The 24,578-nt window shown below is 37.4% G+C and overlaps 2 pseudogenes; one reads left to right on the forward strand and one right to left on the reverse strand.

Moving 5' to 3' along the window:
* The first annotated feature begins 1,584 nt into the window (after positions 1 to 1,584).
* Positions 1,585 to 2,127, forward strand: Auh-ps1 (AU RNA binding methylglutaconyl-CoA hydratase, pseudogene 1; annotated as a pseudogene).
* A 6,271-nt stretch (positions 2,128 to 8,398) lies between these two features.
* On the reverse strand, positions 8,399 to 14,865 carry Rpl23a-ps15 (ribosomal protein L23a, pseudogene 15; annotated as a pseudogene).
* Between the last annotated feature and the right edge of the window lie 9,713 nt (positions 14,866 to 24,578).

The raw sequence follows: 24,578 nt of genomic DNA on the forward strand, positions 1-24,578 counted from the left end.
GATCTGTGCCTATTTCAGCTATCATTAGAGAGACTTCTTCCTGCAGCAAACAAATTCAGTGAATTCAGGGATAGAGAGCCAGATAATATGGGGAGGGTGGGAAGAGAAAGAGAGAGAGAGAGAGAGAGAGAGAGAGAGAGAGAGAGAGAGAGAGATTAAACACACAGTTCTAAACAATATGTATTCATTATATCAAATCCTTCCCCTAGACCCAGTGGAAGAGGAGTCAGGCAGACAGAGGGGACAGATGACACCAGGAGAACAAAGCTCTCTAGATCAACCACGCAAGCTCATAATTTCAGAGACTGAACCAATAACATAAACTATGGTTTCCAGTTTTATGAAACTCCTAAGTGTGTGAATGAGAGGGTCATTGATTCTTGGGCTCTTTTTCTCCTGATGGTTTGTCCAACTTCAGTATGTAGGGATTTTGGGTTTGGAGGGATTTTTGTTTGTTTTTGTTTTGTTTTGTGGTTGGTTGGTTTTTGTTTTGTTGTATACTGTTGTTATCTCCTAGAATCCTTTTCTTTTATAATAATAGACAAAGATGGAGTGCATCAGATTGGGAATGGAAGTGAGAAGGAACTGGGGGAACTAGAGAGAATGGATCTGTAATCAGGATATAATATACGAGATAATTCTCTTTATTTTTGATACAAGGAATAAAAAGAACTTTCTTGGGTATACTCAAGCATGTGTACCCTTGACATAGAAGATTCTGACCCCTGGTTACCCTGTAGGATTTTGTGCCATATGCATTTGTCACTTTCAGAAGTTGGAACCTAACTCGTGTGGTAAAATGATAAATATTTGGTATCTTCAACTATTAATTTGGAGACAAACTAAATTTCTGTGAGTGATGGCTTCCATAACTGGCCTGCCAAGATCACAGTTGTTTCTGATGTCAAACTTGATGTAATTCTGACCATTAAATACCTTCCAAAGTGTTTTTGACCTATGATACTCAGGAGGGAAATATAGGTCTGGAACTGAGTGAAGGGTCCTAGACAGTTACATATATTTGAAACTCCTACCTAATGCGGGACTGAGACATTCAGGAAAGTGAGTACTAATCATCAACCCAGTAAAGCTTTAAAGATAAAACCATCTTTCTTTCCTCATTTGTCTTTATGCATCCCACTCTCTCCATCCTCACTCCATTAAATGTTAAAGTACCAACTGAATATTAGTAATACCTAAGTCAGCATTGTATAGTTGTATTCTAAAGCATTTCAAATGTTTCTTGTTTTTTCCCAGTGTTCAGTTATTCGATGCTCTAGCTTTTCATGTTTACACATCCACACAAACACATTTAACATATAGGTTTAAAAAGTAATTTCTCAGAGGAAGGGCTAGAGCTCTGAGGTGAAGCCCAGGTGGGGGCGGGACCTGGAGGAAGAGAGCTGAAGAAATGTGGTACTTGGAATTAACAGAGCTTATGGGAATTTTTTTACTCAGTAAAAATCATCTCAGAATGTTATCAAAGGCTGTGGATGAATTAAAATAGGATAAGAAATTTTGGACCACTATGATCAGAACTGAAGTCCATGGGATATTCTGTACTGGTGCTTACCTTAGGAAAAGAGCCAAATGCATTTCAGTGAAGTCGGTTCCTTTGTCTCCAGGATATGATTAGTGATCAATGACATTGCTAACCTCTCTTTGTCGAAGATCACAGTCAAGAAGGCTTTGCTATAAGAGGGATTCTGGAGCTGGCTTTAGGGTGTGATATCAGATTAGCAGCTTCTGCAAAAAATGGACCTGGTTGAAACGAAGTTGGCTACTATTCATGGTGTAAGAGGATCACGGAGATTGCCACACATCATCTGGATGGATGTTCCCTGCTAAGGAACTCATCTTCTCTGCACAAGTTCTTGATGGTCAAGAACCCAAAGCTGTGGGCTTGTTCAGCCATGTGGTAGAACAGAAGCAGGAAGGGGATGCTGCCCACAGGAAGGCACTGTACCTGGTGAGAGAGTTTCTACCTCAGGGGCCTGTTGCAGAGTGGCCAAACTAGCCATTAACCAAGGAATGGAGGTCAACTTAGTAAGAGGGTAACGCATAAAAGAAGGCTGATCTGCTCAGACAATCTCAGCTAAAGACATACTACTATGCACTGAATCCTAAATAATGTGCCTTCTCAAAAGCAGTTTGTATTTATCTGAATATATATATATATATATCCATCCACACAGACTCTAGCCACTCTTCAGTATGAGTGATTATTCAAAAGCTTTTTCTAAATCCATAGAGGAAAACTGGCTTCAAATTTTAATCCGAACATAAACCCTGTTTTCAAATTAGAACCCAAATCCTAATCCTTCTGAGGATTGTCCATTGTTCCTGGAATGCCATTGTTGTCCTGATTTAAAACCGCAGCCTCCACGTCTTTTAAAAGTGATTGATATCTCTTTGTGCCATTAAATACAAAAGCTTTTAAATGATTTTCCCCTTAAACGTACTCATAAGTGAAACTAAATATTTAGATTGCCTAAAATGGAGAGGATGTACTTCACATGAAATTAGACTGACTGAAAGAGTGTTAAGTTAAATCAGGTTTGGTTCAGTCCAATTCAATGAGCAGAATCAATTTCTATAGGTAAACTAAAACTAATGATATGATTCAGTGATTTCCAACTATGAGCTAACTGGTGGCTAAGTATTAAGTGAGACATTGCATCAATTAAGATTTGGCTTGGCTGAGAATAGGGAATTAAACATGAGAGGTTTTATTTTGGTGGCTTTTTTCCTCGTATTTGAAATAACTTCATGGTCAGGGAATGTAGAGTCAAAAGAATGGCTCAACTCCCCAAAGTGTTCCTGTCCAGAACTGATTCTCATTGTTCCTCTGTCCCTATACATGACATCTATTTTTAGCTTTCTAATTTCCAGCTGCACATTTCCAGTATTTGAGGCACAGGCATGAAATAGAGGGACAGATATAGGAGAGAAAACAGTGTGTCTTACCGTCTAAAGAATGTGCTTCAGTGAACTTAAAAATGTGCATTTCCACTTTTAAGTATGTTTATAACAATGAATAATAAAAGCTAGGAGTTGAAGTTGCATAGCGGAATGATTATGTCATTATTATTTTTAATTAAGCACAAAGGGAAATTGGTGTTAAAAATAGCATTCACCTCACTTCACTAACATGGATGGCAAAATTAAGTAAAATATTCCAACAAGTATTAAGATTATGAACAATAATGCAGTTTCTATGTACTATTTTTACCACGCTAAATGACTTTTAATTTCTTCTCCCTTGGAAATGGCAATTTCTTTTCATTTTTCATTTTTCATATATTTAGATGCCTTTAAATGTCTAAATGAAACATGATTTGGGGTAGAATTCTAGAAAGAAGATGGGAAAGGACTGTCATTGTCACCTCAATCACAACTACCTTCTAGGACTATATGTAAGTAACATCACTGTTACATAAGTCTGGGGTCTTTCAAAGGTTGGAATCCTCAGATAGTGAATAAAACAACTTTAAGACCATTTGAACCAGGTTTGTGGTAACTGCTGTATAAGTCATACTGAATAAGCCTGCCTATAGCAGCCAGGAAGGGATGCCCGTATCCATGCCCGTATCCTCAAATGTGTCATTGTTCACTTCCTGATGTTCAGTGCTTCTTTTTCACAGAGGTTGCCAAGAGACAAACTGCTCTGTTTTTCCTCCTGATGTTGAGGTGAGCTCTGCCCTACCACAGTGACCTAAACAATGTTCAGTAGGACATGAATGGTATATGTCTTCCCCTTGCCTCATTTTTCTTTTCTCTCTTTGGAGACATATATGAAAAGTACAGGATACTCAGATGTTGCACATACAAAAAATGTAGAAAGCACTACACACACCCATGTAAAGGAAGAAATCTAAGAAGAGTTTAGATTTGTGTTTTATAATGATCTTGTGCCTCTGGATAGAGGTATCACAAACTATAAACAGTAAGAAACACATCAAAATTTCAGGAGGTGGTGTGATAGCCAGAGTTATTCTATTTGAATTAAATGGCTATTTTTAACGAAATAAATCACAGAAAACACAGAAGAAAAATTTAAGAAATAGATATGATGATACCTACCTGTTACTCCAGCACTCTATAGGCTGAATGAGGGTATATAGGTAACACCGTAAGAATCTTTGATTGAAAAAGTAAATGGGAAAAGAAAGGAAGAAACAAATAAATATGAATAAGATATATATGGTTTACTCAAAAAGGTAAATAATAAACCAATAAGAAACAGTCACTGCAAAATAGGTGCTGGGTGATCTCCCAGTCAAAGGTCGTAAAATGTAATATTAAAATGTTTAAAAAAGGAAGGCAAGGCTGGAGAAACTCAAGAAAATAATATATGAAGAAAACGGAAAAGCATCCAATTTCCTGAATAGATTCTAACCTAAAATCTGCAAAAGCATATCTAAAATGGAACATAAATAAAATCATTCAAAGTATATCGATGTCCTAAATAATGAAGAAGCAATCTTGAGATTATTCTAGTCGCAAGAATCTTAGAAGAAAATATAAGGTGAAGTTCTCATGACTTAAGGCTTGGCAATGGTTTTGTGCTTATGTCACAAAACAAAGGCAAGGTGTGTGTGTGTGTGTGTGTGTGTGTGTGTGTGTGTGTGTGTGTGTAACTTCATAAAATTTTATAAAATATATACCCATAGGTATAACTAAATTAAGTGAGGAAACCTTCCAACCCATGGCATAATAGGAAGCATTTACAAATTATATATCTGAAAATTATATGTGTAGCAAATACATATAGAGATGACTAAAATCACAACAGCAATAACAAATAAAACCTGCCTAGCAGTAGGCATCAGACTGAAATGGATTTTCTCCCACGGTAAATAACCAGCCTATAAGGATATGAAAATATAACTAATGCCACTGACTATTAAGGAAATGATGATTATATTGAAACTAAAATGCCAGCTCATAAACCTGCAGATGTCTATACTAAAAAAAAACCAGAATGTGCCAGCTGACAACGCTTATGATGACGTCAAGGTGTTGAAATCTTTCCCCTCTGAGTATTGGAATGAAAAATGGCATGACTACTTTGAAACACATTTTGGCATTCAAAATTTAATAGCAATTCCATATGATCCAGATATTCCACCTCTGCACATTTTCTCAAAATACTTGAAAGAAATATCTCAAGTAATATATGTGCATCCATGTTCCTAGTAACACTATTATAATACTTGAAATAGTGGTTAAATAATAATAGTTCAAATTAATCTCAGTATTCAGGAAGTAAAGAATGGAAAAGGAAGCATATTAGATACAAACAAACCAGTCTTCCACAGGGTTGGAAATTCCGACATATGCTACATGTACCAGGGACTCGACACAACATTTCTGAGTGTAATACGTCAGATGAAAGTGGGAATCAGTATGGGCTTCCAACTAGGAGATATTTTATTAAAACCAAGCACAGTGACAGTGATAGAGAGTGAGGAGTTGCTAATACACATTATCCACAGTGGACAGCCTTTGAGATGAACTGTGGTGATGCTGATTTAACATATAGATGTCTTGAACGGAAAGAACTCTGCTATGCATTTCAATGTGGTTAAGTTGGTTACTTGCATTATGTGTATTTTATTTCAACTAAATCATTAAGGAAGATGTATTAATATTTTTTAGAAAATGGATTGGGTGATAGTAGCACACGCCTTTAATTTCAACGTTCAGGGGGTAGAGGCAGGTGGATCTCTGAGTTGATTCCAGCAAGGCATACAGACAAAGTTCCAAGACCATTGTATAGAGAATCCCTGGGTCAAAACAAAAACAAATGAACAAACAAATACACAAAAAACGATGGTCTAAATTATGTTTTAATTTTGACCTTGTTACCTGCTTATTCACTTATACTCCGACAGTGCTTCTTAGGACTACTGGATGATGGACGTGATGTCAGTATGACTTCATACTCCTGCATATAGCAAGGTTCTGAATGAGTAAAAGAATGTAGATAGATGGTAGATAGCAAAGCTGCACCAAATCAGATACTGAAAACAACCATCAAAATTTGATCTGACTTGATTCTTTACAACAGAACTAATGAGGTTAGATCCCTGCTTCTGATCTGGAAAAATACATAAGCCTTGCCACATTTCTTATTACAAACTGCAACTTTCCCCAACTATAGAAAAGAGTCTCAAGCCTGATGACCAACCGCAGTCATTCAAGTCAGGAGTCGGGGTTAGTATTGGATTGTTCCTCTAACCAGTTCACTTGTTTCAAAAGATTCCCTTAATGTATTTCAAGTTGATGGGTTTGCTAATCCTTCACCTTAGATATCTGTTTTTATAAATACCCCTTGAGAATTTCATGTAAGAATATAATGTTTTGATGAAATAGATCCCTGTTTGCTTTTTTCCAATTCCTTCTCTTCTCAGCCCTCTATTTTCCCATCTTAATTTAATACTGTCTTAATAAAACAAACGTTGAGTCCATTCGTTGCTGTGTGTACGTATATGGGTATAAGACTGCTTGCACAGATCTGCAGTAGATCTAGTCATGTCAAACTCCCAGCACTGACGTGGAAGTGGTTCATGAAGCCCCATCACGAGTTGAGTTGGTATTGGCAATTGATGCTCTAGAAGAAGGGAAGACTCAATTTTCCTAAGAAATGTAGTCCCTGTAAGGGATTTGTGGTTATTTCTTTTAAAAATTATTTTACTTTACAGGATAATAATAAAATCCTGTTAACTTCTCCTTCCCAGACACCTGTTAGGTATTTCCTGCTGTAAGCTAGGATATTTGCATACTTGATCCTTCAAAAATTAAGGCCATTTACGTTGACAGGTACTTCCTTATCTATTTCACATCTCTTGAGTCAGAATTAAGTGTGTTAGTGAAATGTCTTGCCATGTCTAATGTTGGTGCAAACTATGAAAGGTTATTGTCTCAAGCAAAAATGTGAATATAGGCACCTAAGGGAAATACGGAAAACGAGAATAATGGAATCTACAAAGACTTGTGGATATTCTTCCATGGGCTATGCTGTGAAATAAATTGTAGCAAGAGCATCTAATAGACCAGCAATGGCCCTTCGTAGAAATAAAGCTAAAATATAAAATCAAAAAAATATAAAGACATTTGGTAACACAGTCGCCAATTGTTAAAGCCTGGTGATTCTCCAGTTCACACTGTTACAGTAAGGGTTGTTTGCTGTTCTTGTTGTTTTATTTGCTTGTTTTTTTTTTCTCCTAAACAGTGGACATTACCTTAGATAACCAGGGTCTTAAATATTGTCAGGTCTAAGAAGCAAATTTTATACTGGAACTATAATACTAGAAACAAAGGATAATTCATGTGTGTTTTATATGGTACAGATCCAAAGAAAGGTATTGGTGTGTGTGCGTGCGTGCGTGTGTGTGTGTGTATGTGTGTGTGTGTGTGTGTGTGTGTGTGTGTGTAATGTATAGGTCATGTGCCACATGTGCCAGTAAATATTTGAGGTGAGATACTTGAGAGCATGTTATATTGTAGGCTCTAAATGAAAAGAACAGGCAGGTAGGCTGTACTAGTGTCAAGCTTGTGCCAGGGTGGACTTTAAAAATGGGTTAATGTGAGAAAAGGTAACATATGATGATGAAGATCTGAAAGAATCTTGGAGATCTGAACGTTTTCTGGAACCTTGGTGATGACAGCATGTTTCCCATTAAGAGAGCTCTGGGTCTGCTTAGGGGAATTCAGATCTTCCACAAGCAACACTGGACAGAATATGAAGAGGATAAAATCTACTTTGAACCAAAGCTGAAAGATGTTATTCTAAAAGGAAACAAAGGAGAAACTTATGCGAAAGCTATTTTCCTGCATGTGTTTTCAGTATTTTTGTGAAGTAGATATAGCTTGAATCAAAAATCATTTGGACTGATGATGCCTTACTTTTAATAAATAGCCAGTGTACTTATTAAATTTATTTTTGAGCAAAAATAAGTCTGAATATAGGTCATAAATAAAAGTGACATAATTTACAGTGCACTTCCTTATGGCAGTAATCCAATTTAGTTATCATTTTATGTCTCTATATTTCTAATATCCAGAGAAATATGTAAATATAGAAACTGCTTTAAAAACCTCCCATTTTAGAATTAATAATATATTTATAGTAATCACTGAAAGAAAAGATGCTGCTGCCTGTAAGGATAGGTCCCTTATTATCCCAGCAAAGTTCTTGAAGGTTCCAAACAGCCTGAAGTTCCTTTAATCTAGGCTAGGCTAAATTAAACATAAGATAGATCAGCTGTGTTTGTTTTTAATTTGCAAAGGAATTTAGTGTTCTTGAAAGTTGAGGGACTAGCAAATCAGGTTTCAATCAATCAGGAGTATTTGGTGTGTCTCTGCCAGCAGCATTAATGAGAAAGAACTTCTGCTATAAGTCGGAGAGTTTCTGAGAAAGTCCTGAAATGAAAGAAAGGGAAATTTATAATAGAGCAGGAAGCTGAGAGTTGGTTGGACAAAAAGGGGTTATAGCTAATTCATAAATTATTTAGCTGAGTTGAAGAACTTCTGGAGTACAAAATCATTGTACTAGATTCAGCAGGTTCTAGAAAGACACATTTTAAAAAATCCTTTTATAATTATATTAAGATTAAATATTTTGAAATTTCAGTTCCTCTCACAAAACCTTTCAAGACCATATTTATATTCCCCCTTATCTGTTATGTTCCTCAACATCCAATTTACACTTAGTATTTTCTTAGTTTTATCTAGCACCATGTTTACCGATATTAAATTTCTAGTGCATTCTTAGGTTATATACAGAATATTAGCTCAAAAGTTTCCATCACTATGCCCTCACTAAAGAAATTTAAAGTATCAATTGTTGATAAATAAATATTCAACATTCAATTTATTATGGTTTGTAATTCACAATTGAGCTAGTAATAGATTTTAAATATATTATTGTTTTTCTAAATTAGCAACTCTGCAATTTTATATTTTGTATTTTCATTTTATATTTCATCAACATTTTATTTAATTTTCCCATGATGTTTATAACTACAGATTATGGTGTTTGTATGAAATAACTTAATATTTCTATTTTTTTCACTTTAAAAAGTTTTAATTAGTTTTATTATTTTACAGTTCAGTCGTTGCTCTCCTCCCAGTCTGTCCTCTCCCAGTTCGTCATCCCCTTCCTTCTCCCCTCTGTCTCCAAGAGGATACTTTCCCCTCCCCCAACAGGCCTACCCATTCCCTGGGACCCCTAGTCTCTAGATAATAAGGTACTTCTCCCACTGAGGCCACACCATGAAGTCTGCTGCTATATATATACGTCGGGTGTCTTGGACTAGCTCCTGTGTGCTGCCTGGTCGGTGGCTCAGTGTTGGAGAGATCTCAGGAGACCAGGTTAGTTGAGACTGCTGGTCTTCCTATGGGGTCGCCCTTCTCCTCAGCTTTTTCTAGCCTTTCCCTAATTGGATCCCCAACTTCAGTTTAATGGTTGCTTCTAAGTATCTGCTTCTGTCTCAGTCAGGTGCTTTTTGGGTCTCTCAAAGAATGGCCACACTGTCTGTAAGCACACCATAACATCAGTAATAGTGATGTTATGCCTTGGAGCCTCCCCTTGAGATGGATCCCAATTTGGCCCAGTAATTGGACCTACTTTCCCTCAGTCTCTTCACCATATTTGTCCCTGCAGTTCTTTTAGACAGAAACAATTCTGTGCCAGAATTTTTGACTGTGGGATGACAACTCCATCTGTCCACTTGATACCCTGTCTTTCTACTAGAGTTGGGTTCAAGTTCCTTCTCCCCACTGTTGTGTATTTCATCTAAGTCCCCTACCATTGAGCCATGAGATTCTCTTATCTCCCAGGTCTCTGTTACTCTCTAGAGACTGCCCCCTCCCCCTTCTCCTACTCCCTAAGGTTGCATATTTCTATTCATTCTGCTTGCACAAAAGGCTACTCTCCTGTTCTTCCTCCCCAATAACTGGACACCTCTTTTCCTCTCTCCCTCCTGTCTATTCATTTTTGTAATTTCTCTTTTCTGTAGACCTCTGATCTATTCATCAGTCAATGTCGCTTTCTCTACGTCAGGTGTATATAAATTCTACAGGTTTATTTTGTCATACTCCTTTGATGAACTTTATTATAATTGTCTGCTGGTATCTTTTTCTTCCATAAATCCTAGTTTTGGGGAAACCATATCCTCTAGGAATTTCTTTAAAAGAATGAGGTTGTGGATAAAAAGAAGAAAAAACTCAAACAAAGAAATAGAATGATGTTGTTCAAGCCTCAATCATATCTTTGCACTAATCCTATACCTGGGACAGTTTAGCTGGGTAGAGAATTCAAGTTTGGGGAGTTCCTTCTTGAATTTATACAAGACCTATTCTGTTTCTCTCTGTATGTCTCTGTATCTCTGTCTCTATTTTTCTCCATGTGTGTGTGTGTGTGTGTGTGTGTGTGTGTGTGTGTGTGTGTGTGTGTGTGTTTTCGGGTGTTGATTTGTTCATGCTTGTGCACACATGTACGTGGAGGCCAGAAACAGACTTGAAAGTTTTCCTCATTCATGTTTTTCTTAATCATGGTCTCATTAAAACCTGATCTTGCTGATTCAGCCAGTCTGTCTGGCCAGAAACCTCAGGACTCTCTTGTTTCTGCCTCCCTAGAAGTTATATTTCAAGAACAGTTTTAGATCCTTATTTTTAATGTGGGTACTGGGAGCATATCCAGGTCATCAGGATATCACAGCAAACATATTGCATAGTAAATCTCCATCACAGCCTTAGATATTTCTTGCTTAGTGTGCACACTTTTTTAGTACTTAAGAATAAGCATATGTACAGGAAACTGGGGAAGGGAATAACATTTGAAATGTAAATTTAAAAAAACAATAAAAAAGAATGTTTAACCAGTGTTTGAGGACTTACACTGTAATACTATTAAAATGAATGATGTATTATTTTAATAGTTTTATATTCTCAATGACCTGACATAGACGACTTATATCATCAATATTAAATATAAAACAATATTGTTTTAGTTTTGCACAAAGAAACGTAAACAATAAAATGCTTTTTTGTGTCAACTATTAAGCAGTAAGTGTTGAGATTAGTGTTTAATCCAGGCAGCCTGGTAAATGATTGTGTAATAATAATCACTGCCAAATTCCTATAGTCTCTTGAAACAAATATAGTGAATTTTCAACAGAGGTATATCTTTTCAAATTATTTATTTAATTTTTGTTTAATTTAATTAATTTAAAATAATTTAATTTTTTAATTTAATATTTAATTATGTACATTTATTTGTACACCAGGTGTACAATGTCTGAATCCCACATAAGCCAGACAAAAGTACTGAATCCCTCTAATGCTGGAGCTACAAATGTATGCCATGGATGCCACTGAGAATGGAACCTATGTCTCTGGAAGAGCATCCATTGATCTGTACTGCTGGACCATCTATCCAGGCATAGAACAGTGGAAACTGTTATTAAATGATGTTTTTCTTTTAGGTAGATTTTAGGTACTTTCTGTTAAACCTGTAAAATGACTTTTAACATTTAACATGTTAAGATTATTTTAAACTAAATCTTAGATATTTCTGTGACTCCCTCAATATCGTCACTACCATTAGTAAGTTCATTAGTAGAATAGAATTTCAGTGACCCTGTATTGAGTTTGGAAAGGATTTTTCTTGTTTAGAAGCTATTTATTAAACATATAGTACGTTTATTTAGTTTGTTAGCAGAATATCTTCTTCTTCCTTTGAGGGACAAGCTATGGAGTTAAGCTTCTTCTATTTACCTGCCTGTTTCATATTTCCTTTGGATTTTTTCCTCTGTATAATCTTTCTGTTTTCAAGTTGAATTCTTTTCAAATGGGAAAGATATGCCCATTCCTACAGGAAGACTAAGGAAAGAATGGACTGAGGATGTTTGTTTACAGCTAGAATCATGATTTTCCTCCTTGGGAATTTTTCCCCTGCTTCCTGTTAGAAATATTTAAACATTTATCCTGGTACACAAGATAGATGAAAGATGCTAAGGCTACACTGTCCATTTCAAACCTATGTAGATTATCTTATGAACTCTGTAGGACAATCTTTTATAGAGTCTAGTGTCAATGAAGTGATGTCTATATTAATTTGTCTCTAAATTTAATACTGTTTTGATATATGAGTTTTGCATTGACCTCATTGACTGTATATTTTAGCTATATATACCTGTTCTCCATTGCTTACATGCTTATGTTATTGAGGTTAGAAGGTTAAATCAACTAACATCTTAAATGTATCGTCCTTTATGGGGAATCTTCTCATGCAGTTTACTCCTGCATGGCAATGCGTTTTCTATCCCCTTGCCTGACTGCTTATTTATGAAAATATCTTGAAATTCTTTATTTATTTTTTCTTCATTCCCTTGTTCCTTGTGAATCAAATTATTGCTTTATTGAGCTAAAGCTTCTGTTACTATTAGATCACTAGAATTCTCAGGAGAAGTTAGAATATATATACAGAATCAATATGTACTTTTAAATATTTTATATTTTAATGGTTCTATATCATTTATGAAGATAAGTTGGCACATGATATGAAAATGGTACACTGCCACTGCAGTTGCAGTATGTTCACATGGCTATGTATTCTATGACAGGATTTTGAGGAACTTGGGCTGTTTTTGGTTTGTGTTTTGGTTTTTGAAAGCTTGCATAGAGGTTTGTATCAGCAGCTTTATTCTGAGCATAATGAGTGATATAACTTGATATATTTCAAAATGTATTTGAACAGAAAATGAGAAATGGGTCACCAAGGATGTGCAAGTAAGTTCAATGACGAAATGACTAGATCAAATTCTGAACGACCATGGAAAATAGGCTAGTAGAGTTTTGATGCTGAAACTTATTTATAAGTATGAATTTGTATGAGTTGAATATTACCCACATGTTAATAACTTTCCCCAACAACAACCTCTTTGTCTTGTATGTCTCTAGATTTGTTTGAGGTAGCCTCTATTCTCAACGAATACAAAATTCCAATTCAAGTCAGATAGGATTTGCTAAGATGCACAAAGGAAAATGGTCAAAATCAAGTTGGATAACAGTGAAGATCCATGGGAACATAAGAAATAAAAAGAACTTTTCAATAAATCTGGTTATAGCTAACCATTCTTTCTCTCATCTCCATATTACTTAATTAGATCCACAGACAGAAGGAAACAGCATTTTATTGTCCCAATGTCATATTTGATGCTCATGAAACTTAGGTTTTAAACAGGAGTCTGATTGCGTCTAAGTCATAGCAAAGTAATGATATAGCATGTCTATATATGCCAGAGACTGTAATTCATGTATGAGGTATATGGAAGAAAATCATCCCTAATAATTCTCTTCCAGTTTCAAGAAAATAGTGGCAAGAGAGAATGATACAGAAAATAAGTTTTTAAAAAAATGTAAAAGTGTAAAAGGTTAAGGGCATGATGTAAGTCATGTGACTATATAATATCAAAGTTTGAGGAAATTCTGGATTTATATGTATTGATTTCTTATTTGTTCACCTTAGGTCTCACTATATACCTCTAAATTGGGAATATAAATCTCAGTCCTTCCACTTCAGCTTCCTGGAAGTTGGGTTATGAGTATGCATCACTGAAAAGGCTCTGGTTTTTACTTTATAGGAAATATGAATTAACATCTTACTTTATGGCACATGATATTCTAAATATTTTCTTCATTTGGATGTATATCTCCGGAAATCCAATTCAGTTGATGCTCTTTGACAAAGACAGCAGATATTTCTCTTGAGACTGCCCAGCAATTTGAGGGCACAAGGTAGAAGGAGCACAGTGTGGTTGTAGACATCTATGTTCTTAACTGCTAGACATTTCTTTGCTTGAAGAGGTACACAAAGACAGAACAAAAGAAGGATCATGAAAGAAACACCATACTCAACTTAGACATTGATAACATCAATTCAGATTGCATTCATGGTTGTTTAGCAGAATCTGAGATATATTTCAGAAAAATTTCCTTTCATACTAAGTTTTAATAAATTGTTACTTTTTGGTAACCATGTTGTTTACTTCAGGCCATACCTAAATTAAGCTAAATCTGTGGGGGTATACTTAAATGAAATATGTTTTCTTATTATATTATTTTGCAATTATTAACATATGTTATATCTACTGTTTATTATCTGTAGAAATTGAGCAATAGAGTTAATTTACTCATGCTTTATCATTTATTATTTATAATACTCTTATGGACATACTATTACAAATATTAATGTATCTATTTAATATATGCACAAATTGTATGACAAATTTGGCAGACTGATCAAATTGTACAGCAGTGAAATAGCAGTTAGTCAGATCATCAATACTATATCTTTTTTTTATGGTGAAAAAGACCTGTATATTTAGAATTAGCCATCTGAACTCACTTTCGATGATCCCAATCTCATTGGCAACATCTAGGGCATCATAATCAGGAGCCAAGCGAACACACACCTTCTCTCCATCAGTGACTTTGGCCACTTCAATGTCATAGAGTTTCTTCAGGGCCTCCTCTTTGATCTGGTGCTTGTTGGCCTTGACATCCGCAATGAACACAAGTGTGTTGTTGTGCTCTATTTTCTTCATGGCTGACTCAGTGGTCAGTGGGAATTTGATAATAGCATAGTGGTCAAGCTTGTTTCTCATGGGTGCACCCTTTCGAGGATATATTGGATGCCTCCGGAGCCACAGGGTCTTGGGCCACCAGAAAGTGGGTGATGTTCGGACCTTACTTTTGTGACTGTGGACACCTTTTGTCACTGCCTTCTTAGCTTTCAAGACCTTCTCTTTGGCTTCAGCTTTGCGGGACAGGACCTTTCTTTGCTTTCGGTGCCATCTTGGCGAAAGCAATGCTGTATCTTTAAAACTTCTAGGTAACTACCCTTGATCTTTTAAAAATAAGTATAATCAACAAAAACTCATTTTGACTTAGTTTCCGTGCCAATTATGTTACTCAAAACACAATGCACTGTCATTTTGAGGCATTTATTTGACCTTTTGAAATGAAATGTCCAGTATTATTTAAAAAAGGGAAACTAGTCAATATAAACAAAGCAACTACTGTCGCATGTGTGATGTACATTATTGGTTACATCTCATTTCTGAATTGTTTGTACATTTCACCTTATTAAGCCATGTGCTCTGGTGATGTTTACTGAAAAAATGAATTATTTTGCAAGTGAAAAAATTATAGTTGTTATATTTTCACACTTCAACCTCATAACCAAAGGGAGTGTTTTGTGCAAGAAGAATGTCTGCAAGAATCCTTACATATTTTTTGTAAGCTCTTTAGCCAGCTTTAATGATATTAAAATATTTAGGTAATTTAAAAATGTTGGAGACCAAGTAGAGTAATGCATGAAAGCAATAAATAAATAAGCAGACAAATTGTATCTAAAGACAGACTGATAGGGGAAGCATTTGAAAAAGGTTTGACCACAGAGGTTTTAAAATCCATTTGATAGTTTTTATTTGTGGTAGGGAGAAGCTTAAACAGGGGAACCTCACTGCCCTCAGAACAGAGAGGAAGCAGCGATGACAGTAATAGCAAACTTGTCAGGCCTTGGACCACAATAATAAAATACTGAGCAATCTGGCAGGAGAACACAATGGAAGTACTCGATCCCTGGCTACCTCCCAAGCCCCAACTTATCTGAAGGCAAATCCCCCACCCATCCCCAGGGGGAAATAACATACTTCTAGCAGCAGACATCTTGGTTTTATCACTCTCAGCTTGGAGGGTGCTTCTGAGACACCTCTATCAGATGCACCCCTCAGAGGATTTGATGAAATATCCCCCAAACAACCCACCTGACGTGGAAGTCCCATTGACCTAATTACCTTTTATGTCAGATTTTCTCTGTGGTGTTAAAATTAAGGTTTTATAAGAAAAGCATACATGAGTTGGATTTCTTGCCTACTTCTTTTGCATTCTTCTGATAATACTTTTATATTAAGACAAAAACAGAAACAATTCTATGCAAATCTATGTATTATTTTTTTCAATCCTTTTCTGTAGTTCAGATTTGTCAATTTTTACAAATCCCTAATTCTTGACAGACACATTGGAATTGCTTTCCAACTCATGTTACAAACATACTACTTTGCAGTAACATTGACATGTTTGTTTAAAAAGTCAGAGAAAGGACAATAAGCCCAAGTGAAAATGGATGAGCATGTGACTGTCTTGTTATGCTCTAGTGTTAATTAGAAGTTAAATCTTCTTTTGAGTACTCTCTGATTTCACTAGGTTTATATTTTGGAGAACCTAGAGATAAAATCTCTAAAGAACATTCAGTCTTTCCTTTTGGAAAATGAAACATTGAACGTGCACGAGGCCAATCAGGTGTTTGTGTGCAAGTGTTGTGACACCAGCTGCAGCTGCTGTGTGCTAATGGATGCAGTGATTTTTTCATATCCAGAAGGTAGATGTTCATAGAGCTTCTCTCCACCTTCTGACTTCTCATATCCTTTCCTACCTTTCTTCCTAGATGTTCCTGAATTTAAAGGGATGGTCTCTCTCTCTCTCTCTCTCTCTCCCTCCCTCCTCCCTCTTTCCCTCCCTTCCTCTTCCCTCTCCCTCCTCTCTCTCCCTCCCTTCCTCTTCCCTCCCCCTCCTCTCTCCCTCCCTTCCTCTCTCCCTCCTCCCTTCTCTCTCCCTAACTCCTGCTCTCTCCCTCCCTCCCACTCCATCTCTCCTTCCCTCCTCCTTCCTTCCCTCCCTTCCCCCTCTCTCTCCCTTCCTTCCTTCCTCCCTCCCTCCTCTCTCTCTCCGTGTCTCTCTGTCTCTCGTGTGTGTGTGTGTGTGTGTGTGTGCACGCGCGCGCGCGCGCGCGCGCGCGTGCGCGTTTAAGGCTGAACATTCAGCAGTCACTTATTCGCAGAGTTTTGATTAATCATGTGTATCTGTATTAACTAATTCTACCAAAAGAGTCTTCAATGACCCAGGCTTAGAGCAGCATTAACTATGTTGTTCTATTTTAGTTATACAGATAAAAATATTTAGAAGGCAGCTTGACAACAATCTATTAGGCAAATAAAAAAAGTTTTCCCAGTAGGACCTAAAAATTCCATAATAGTAATATTTTGACAAAGTTTACAGTACCATAATTTCTTACAATTGAAAGCGACTCAGATCCATTCAGAAAATAATTGGTTGCCCATCCTCACAGACTCAGAATCATTTTAACAGTCGGCACTAATTGCCTGAAAGATTGGTATTATAGCATGAAGCGGCAACTGTTGGGTAAATGGCTGAAGGTCTATTTTCAACTGTGACCTCTATAGAATATTTTCACCACTACACATGTAAAAAAGCAGACATGACACTTTCAGTTCAGTTACAGTTTGATTTTGCTCTATCTTTTATCTGAAGTATGTTATCACTTCAGTGATACATTGTTACCATGTGTTTCTAGGAGAAGATTAAGGAACAATGGTAGTAGCCTATGTTCTTTGGGGAGCCTTTGGAGGCTTCCTGACTAGCAATTCATAGTTGGATATACCAAATAGACAATTGGAGTTATATTTAAAAGCCCTCAGCCTCTGGGAGCTAATTTATCTACCTAAGCATGCTGAACATTTCTTTTTACTTTTCTTTTTATTTATTCATCATTTTGTTTGTTTACATTTCAAATGTTATCCCCCTTCCTGGTCTCCCCTCCATGAACAACTCACCATACCCCCTCCTCTTTGCCATTAAGAGGGTGCTTCCCCATACAACCACCCACTCCAGCTTCACCCCCTCTAGCCTCCCCCTTTCTGGAGCATTTAAGACTCCACAGAACCAAGGGCCCCCCCTCCCACTAATGACAGATGAGGCAGTTTTCTGCTACATATGTAGTAGGAACCATGGACCTACCCATGTATACTCTTTGGTTGGTGGTTTCGTCCCTGAGAGCTCTGAGGGATCCAGTTAATTGATACTGGTGTTCTTCTTGTGGGGTTATAATCCCCTTCAGCTACTTCATCCCTTCCCCTGACTCTTCCACTGGGGTCCCCAGGCTCAGTCCAAAGGTTGGCTGTGCTGTGAGTATCTGCATCTGTTTTAGTTAGGTACTGGCATAGCCTCTCAGAGGGCAGCCATACCAGGCTATTATCTGTGAGGACATCTTGACATCAGCAATAGTGTCAGTGTTTGGTGTCTGTGGATGGAAAAAAATCTCATGGTGAGGCAGTCTCTGGCTGCTCCTTCAGCATTTGCTCCATTTTTGTTCCTGCATTTCCTTTAGACAAGGACAATTCTGGGCTAAAAATTTTAGATGTCTGGGTGTCCGGCCCTCTCTCTCCACTGGTGGTCATGTCTACATACTAGAGGTGGTCTCTACAGCTTGTATCTTCTCTTTGTTGGCTAACGTCATTCCCATTGTGCCCTGGGATCCTCTCATATCCCTGGTGTCTGGGACTTTCTAGTGGTTCTCCAAGTTTCCCAACCCCCATTGCTATTTATTCTTATTCATTCTCCTATCCCTTTAGAGTTCTCTCCTGTCTCTTCCCATACTTGGTTTGGCACTCCCCCTTTTTTCCTTCTCTCTACCCTCTTCCACTCAGGTCCTTCCCTCCCTCTGCTTCCCATGGTTATTTTCTTCCCCCTTTTAAGTGGGTTTGAGGCATCCACACTTTGTCCATGTTAAGCTTCATGTGGTATGTGAGTTGTATCATGGGTATTCTGAACCTTGGGGGTAATTTCCACTTATCAGTGAGTACATATCATGTATGACTTTTTGGGTCTGGGCTACCTCACTCAGGTTGATATTTTCTTGTTCCATCCATTTGCCTAGAAATTTTATGAAGTCATCATTTTTAATAGCTCAATAGTACTCTATTGTGTATCCACTCTTCCTATGAAGAACATCTGGTTGTTTCAGCTTCTGGCTATTATAAATAAGGCTGCTATGAACATAATGGAGCAAGTGTCCTTGTTATATGTTAGAGCATCTTTTGGTTATATTCCCAGGAGTAATATTTTCTTTTAAGTAAAGGAGTTCATTGAGAAATCTGTCATCAGTGAAAGGTAAATGCTATAATTTTTCCTTTAAAAAATTCCTTAAATGTCATTCCTTATAATGGTCATGGGTATGAAAATTTTTTTCTCAAATATGCATATAGAAATAAAATAATACATCTGAAACATTGTTGTGGAATGAACATTTTCAGTACAATCACTATGGCATAAGACAACAGCAAGAGTGGATACTCCAGAATCTCTAAATATCCAAAATGAATAACTGTATATGTATTTATTGATATGTCAGAGATTCAGAACACTTACAGAATCAAAGAGATGACATTTCTATGTATTGAAATTTTATCCCTGCAGTGATGGGCTCAGGGACACTCTGTCTCCTATGTTCCTCTTTTTCCAGCCCGGATTTCCCATGCTTTGATCAAATCCTACTGTCTCCAATGACTAGCCCTGAGGTTTATAGCTTTCCTTCATTGTGAATAAGATCAATAAATAAAAAAAATGTATTCTACTTTTTAAAGGATTTAATGATTGATTTGGGGGGGGTTGTTGGTGTTTGTGTGTGCGTGCGTGTGTGTGTGTGTGTGTGTGTGTGTGTGTGTTTCTTACAATCATGCTAGAAGAAGCTGGTTCTTATATTACCCACTTCAGAGGAGTAACATGTTTACAAACCTGTTTTATATTAAGGATGTAACTGCTTCCTGTACTATCTCTGAACAGATATAATTACTGTCACTTTACAAGTGAAGAAAAGGGATTCAAGTAAATGAGAGTATTTTCAAAGCTAGATAGTGCTTACAAACCTTACTCTATCTTATTATATTTGTAGGTATAAGTATTAAACTGTTTTCCCCGCCTCCTCTTGTAGACTAAAGCTTTTATGAATAATGAAAGAACAGTACATTTATCAAATGAAGAAGCATAATGTAAAGGTGACATGGAGTGCATTCTTTTATAAAATCTACCGTGAGAAACACCTGTAGAATGAATCTTTACCCCTTCTAATATTCCATTTACCACTGTATTCCTTCATTGTGTGCTATGCCATCAGGAGATGCTTTGGTGACAGGATTACTAGCTGAGCTTGAGCAAAAGGTCATAATGACACCAAGTTCTCCATAAGCACTTCCATTTATTTATTTATCAATTAGCATATACTAATTATACAAAACAAGTTTAACCATGACACCATTATGTGCATATGTGCAGGATATTTCAAGTATATTTATCTCATTATCCTCTCTTACCTTTTCTTTTCTTGTTTACTTCTCAACTACTTCAATGTTCTTTATTTTTATGTATTCATGGCCTCCTCCTCCTCCTCTCTCTCTCTTCTCTCTCTCTCTCTCTCTCTCTCTCTCTCTCTCTCTCTCTGTGATTTCATTGGGATTATTTATGTTTGAGAGTTTTTAACTGTTACATATATACATTACCAATAGGCACAGCAGTGAAAAACAATCTTTCATCACAATTGTTATCATAGTATTGCTGTATAAATAGTATGTATAGTTTTCCGTAAGTTTATACCTCTCATTATTATGTTAATTTTTAAAATTTATTCTTCTCTCATATATTTTTCCTCCCTCCTTTCATGCTGGTTCCTCTCCCTGCACCTCATCCACTTTTCTTCCTCTCCTTTCAGAAATGAGTGGGCCTCTTAGGGAGAGAGCAACTAAACATAATATATCAAGTTCAACAAGCCTAGGCACGTCCTCTCATATTAAGGTTGTGTGAAGCAACCCAGTAGGGGAAAAGGGTCACAAAAGCAGACAAAACAGTTAGAGACAGCACCCACTCCCACTGTTAGGAATTCTAGAAGAGGACCAATCTACACAACTCTAACATATATGCAGAGGGCCTATGTCAGATCTGTAAAGACACCCTGATTGTTCAGTCTCTTTGAGCACAGGTTAGTTTTTTGGGGTTTGCTAATGGTGACCTTTACCCCTTTGCCATTTTCCTCACCATCTTCTGCAGCCTATTCTGAGCTCCATCTAATGTTTGTCCATGGATTTTTGCATCTGTTCATATCAGTTGTTAAATGAAGTCTCTCGGATGACAATTATGCTAGACTCCTTCTACAAGTAAGGCAGAACATAATTAGGAAATTTTCATTGAATTTTTGGTATTTGGTTCTATTCTAGGTCACGAGGCTATCCAGACTCTGGTTCCTGGCACTCCAGGCAGTGCCAGATGCAGGCTCCTTCTAGAGGCATAGATCTGAACTTAGACAAGTCGCGAGTTTCCAGTGCACCAAGTTTCTAGCTTGTCCCTGAGATGCCCTCTAATTCATTCTTCTTCATCCCTCTCCAACCTGATCCTTCCTCTGCCTGTCTCTACCAGCCATAGTCTACTGACAATATCTAGTCTAGTCTAGTCTAGTCTAGTCTAGTCTAGTCTAGTCTAGTCTGTCCCTTTCAACTCTACTCTACTCTTTTTCTCCTTTCCAGGGATATTAGTGAGTCTCTCTTGTGACATCCTTGTTAACTTAGTCCTTCTGGTTCTGTGGATTGTAGCGTGATTATTCTTTACTTTACTGCTGATATCAACATGTAAGTGAGTATATAATATACTTGTCTTTCAGTGTCTGGGTAACCTCATTCATGATGATTTTTTCAGTTCCATCCATTTGCCTGCAAATTTCATGATGTTAATTTTTTTTTTCTTTTATTTTATTTTTTTATTAACTTGAGTATTTCTTATATACATTTCAAGTGTTATTCCCTTTCCCGGTTTCCGGGCAAAATCCCCCTCCCCCCTCCCCTTCCTTATGGGTGTTCCCCTCCCAACCCTCCCCCCATTGCCGCCCTCCCCCCATAGTCTAGTTCACTGGGGGTTCAGTCTTAGCAGGACCCAGGGCTTCCCCTTCCACTGGTGCTCTTACTAGGATATTCATTGCTACCTATGGGGTCAGAGTCCAGGGTCAGTCCATATATAGTCTTTAGGTAGTGGCTTAGTCCCTGGAAGCTCTGGTTGCTTGACATTGTTGTACTTTTGGGGTCACGAGCCCCTTCAAGCTCTTCCAGTTCTTTCTCTGATTCCTTCAACGGGGGACCTATTCTCAGCTCAGTGGTTTGCTGCTGGCATTCGCCTCTGTATTTGCTGTATTCTGGCTGTGTCTCTCAGGAGCGATCTACATCCGGCTCCTGTCGGTCTGCACTTCTTTGCTTCATCCATCTTGTCCAATTGGGTGGCTGTATATGTATGGGCCACATGTGGGGCAGGCTCTGAATGGGTGTTCCTTCAGTCTCTGTTTTAATCTTTGCCTCTCCCTTCCCAGCCAAGGGTATTCTTTTTCCTCATTTAAAGAAGGAGTGAAGCATTCACATTTTGATCATCCGTCTTGAGTTTCGTTTGTTCTAGGGATCTAGGGTAATTCAAGCATTTGGGCTAATAGCCACTTATCAATGAGTGCATACCATGTATGTCTTTCTGTGATTGGGTTAGCTCACTCAGGATGATATTTTCCAGTTCCAACCATTTGCCTACGAATTTCATAGACTCGTTGTTTTTGATAGCTGAGTAATATTCCATTGTGTAGATGTACCACATTTTCTGTATCCATTCCTCTGTTGAAGGGCATCTGGGTTCTTTCCATTTTCTGGCTATTATAAATAAGGCTGCGATGAACATAGTGGAGCACGTGTCTCTTTTATATGTTGAGGCATCTTTTGGGTATATGCCCAAGAGAGGTATAGCTGGATCCTCAGGCAGTTCAATGTCCAATTTTCTGAGGAACCTCCAGACTGATTTCCAGAGTGGTTTTACCAGTCTGCAATCCCACCAACAATGGAGGAGTGTTCCTCTTTCTCCACATTTTCGCCAGCATCTGCTGTCACCTGAGTTTTTGATCTTAGCCATTCTCACTGGTGTGAGGTGAAATCTCAGGGTTGTTTTGATTTGCATTTCCCTTATGACTAAAGATGTTGAACATTTCTTTAGGTGTTTCTCAGCCATTCGGCATTCCTCAGCTGTGAATTCTTTGTTTAGCTCTGAACCCCATTTTTTAATAGGGTTATTTGTTTCCCTGCGGTCTAACTTCTTGAGTTCTTTGTATATTTTGGATATAAGGCCTCTATCTGTTGTAGGATTGGTAAAGATCTTTTCCCAATCTGTTGGTTGCCGTTTTGTCCTAACCACCGTGTCCTTTGCCTTACAGAAGCTTTGCAGTTTTATGAGATCCCATTTGTCGATTCTTGATCTTAGAGCATAAGCCATTGGTGTTTTGTTCAGGAAATTTTTTCCAGTGCCCATGTGTTCCAGATGCTTCCCTAGTTTTTCTTCTATTAGTTTGAGTGTGTCTGGTTTGATGTGGAGGTCCTTGATCCACTTGGACTTAAGCTTTGTACAGGGTGATAAGCATGGTTCGATCTGCATTCTTCTACATGTTGCCCTCCAGTTGAACCAGCACCATTTGCTGAAAATGCTATCTTTTTTCCATTGGATGGTTTTGGCTCCTTTGTCAAAAATCAAGTGACCATAGGTGTGTGGGTTCATTTCTGGGTCTTCAATTCTATTCCATTGGTCTATCTGTCTGTCTCTGTACCAATACCATGCAGTTTTTATCACTATTGCTCTGTAATACTGCTTGAGTTCAGGGATAGTGATTCCCCCTGAAGTCCTTTTATTGTTGAGGATAGCTTTAGCTATCCTGGGTTTTTTGTTATTCCAGATGAATTTGCAAATTGTTCTGTCTAACTCTTTGAAGAATTGGATTGGTATTTTGATGGGGATTGCATTGAATCTGTAGATTGCTTTTGGTAAAATGGCCATTTTTACTATATTAATCCTGCCAATCCATGAGCATGGGAGATCTTTCCATCTTCTGAGGTCTTCTTCAATTTCTTTCCTCAGTGTCTTGAAGTTCTTATTGTACAGATCTTTTACTTGCTTGGTTAAAGTCACACCGAGGTACTTTATATTATTTGGGTCTATTATGAAGGTTGTCGTTTCCCTAATTTCTTTCTCGGCTTGTTTCTCTTTTGTATAGAGGAAGGCAACTGATTTATTTGAGTTAATTTTATACCCAGCCACTTTGCTGAAGTTGTTTATCAGCTTTAGTAGTTCTCTGGTGGAACTTTTGGGATCACTTAAATATACTATCATGTCATCTGCAAATAGTGATATTTTGACTTCTTCTTTTCCGATCTGTATCCCCTTGATCTCCTTTTGTTGTCTGATTGCTCTGGCTAGAACTTCAAGAACTATATTGAATAAGTAGGGAGAGAGTGGGCAGCCTTGTCTAGTCCCTGATTTTAGTGGGATTGCTTCGAGTTTCTCTCCATTTAGTTTAATGTTAGCAACTGGTTTGCTGTATATGGCTTTTACTATGTTTAGGTATGGGCCTTGAATTCCTATTCTTTCCAGGACTTTTATCATGAAGGGGTGTTGAATTTTGTCAAATGCTTTCTCAGCATCTAATGAAATGATCATGTGGTTTTGTTCTTTCAGTTTGTTTATATGATGGATCACGTTGATGGTTTTCCGTATATTAAACCATCCCTGCATGCCTGGGATGAAGCCTACTTGATCATGGTGGATGATTGTTTTGATGTGCTCTTGAATTCGGTTTGCCAGAATTTTAT

This window comes from Rattus norvegicus, chromosome 2 (assembly GCF_021556685.1).
Source record: "Rattus norvegicus strain SHRSP/BbbUtx chromosome 2, alternate assembly SHRSP_T2T, whole genome shotgun sequence".
Classification (NCBI taxonomy): domain Eukaryota; kingdom Metazoa; phylum Chordata; class Mammalia; order Rodentia; family Muridae; genus Rattus; species Rattus norvegicus.